Here is a 1,867-nt window from a genome sequence, read left to right as displayed (position 1 = left end):
AGCTTCCTCCAACCATGACACAAGCCCGGATCAGTCTGATTCTTAAAAAGGACAAGGATCCAAGCGAGTGTAAGAGTTACCATCCAATTTCCCTGATCCAGCTAGATGTAAACATATTGTCAAAAATTTTGGCTAACCGATTAAGTAAAGTTATGACATCTCTTATACATATAGATCAGGTGGGGTTTATTCTGGGCCACAGCTCTTCTGATAACATTAGGCATTTCATCAATATCATGTGGTCAGTGGTGAATGATCAGACTCTGGTCGCTGCCATCTCACTTGACGCCGAAAAGGCATTTGATATGGTAGAATGGGATTATCTTTTTAAGATTTTGGAAATATACGGGTTCGGGAATATTTTTATTGGATGGATTAAGTTACTTTATAGACACCCAGTAGCGGCGGTACAAACAAATGGATTAATTTCAGATTATTTTACTCTGGATAGGGGCACCCGGCAGGGTTGCCCTCTTTCCCCATTATTATTCTGTCTTGCCCTGGAACCATTAGCAGCCACGATAAGAAAGAACGATGATTTTCCAGGGGTGGTGATGGGAGGTATGGCGCATAAGGTTTTGCTTTACGCAGATGATATTTATTATTCGTCTCCGACCCCACTGGATCTATGCCTTGCCTCCACAGAATTATTAATTCATTTTCTAAGTTCTCAGGATACAGAGTCAACTGGTCTAAATGTCAAGCTTTGGCTCTGACAGCGTATTGCCCAGTAACGGCTTTTCAGCCTGGCAACTTACAGTGGCCCAAACAGGGCATTATGTATTTGGGCATTTTATTCCCAGCAAATTTGTGTGAATTAGTTAAGAGTTAATTTTGACCCCTTATAAAAAGGTTTTCGAGTGATGTGGGCAAGTGGGCTTCATTATATTCATCTATGATTGGGAAAGTTAATGTTATTAAAAATGAATTGTATTCCAAAATTCAACTACCTGCTACAATCTCTCCCTGTAAATATCCCCCCTCTCTTATTTCAAGCAATTTGATAGCATAGCGAAGTCCTTCATTTGGAATGGTAAGTGTCCCAGATTACATTTCAATAAGTTACATAAAATAATATTAGCACAATGTTTCATTTAAAAAATGCATTAGTAGCCTATTTGTTGAAATTAACATTAACCAAGAATAATACGTGCTGATAAAAGTATTGTTCATTAGTTAATTCATGTTAACTAATGTAGTTAACCTATGTTAACAAATAAAACCTTATTGCAAAGTGTTACCAATCAATTCGGTGCTAATTCACATATTTTTCTCTTGAAAAGCTGTTTTTAAAGAATCAAGAATACTCACTTTTTACATAGTAAAAACTGAAATAGGCTATCATTATTTTCTGTTCAACTCTGACTTTTTGAGCATATTGCTCCCAAGGGCATAGATTTTGCTTGAACATTGGCGGGGTTGCAGTGTGAAGCATTTACATGTTTCCACTGATCATGGTATAAATATTGGGGGGGGGGGAGTGTTGTTCTTGCTTGTTTTGATTATCATTCCACCCCCCCCCCCCTCCCCCAATATTTATACCATGATCAGTGGAAACATGTAAATGCTTCACACTGCAACCCCGCCAGTGTTCAAGCAAAATCTATGCCCTTGGGAGCAATATGCTCAAAAAGGCAATATGCCATCCCTGGAATCTACGCCCCTGATTGTTCCAGTGCGCTGTCCCGTCGCGTGGTGCTGAAATGACTCGTGCATTTGCTCTGATAGAGATTTAATGGGCGTGTCCTATGAAGAGGCGAGAATTGATTGATGTTCCACTGCGCCAATCAAAACACAAGAATCAAGGGTTTGTTGACACGTTAAACCAATGGAATCATGTGATGGGAGGGGGCGAGTGTTGGCTTAG

The sequence above is a fragment of the Myxocyprinus asiaticus genome, chromosome 23 (genome assembly GCF_019703515.2).
Source record: "Myxocyprinus asiaticus isolate MX2 ecotype Aquarium Trade chromosome 23, UBuf_Myxa_2, whole genome shotgun sequence".
Classification (NCBI taxonomy): Eukaryota; Metazoa; Chordata; class Actinopteri; order Cypriniformes; family Catostomidae; genus Myxocyprinus; species Myxocyprinus asiaticus.
This window is presented reverse-complemented; position numbering follows the sequence as displayed.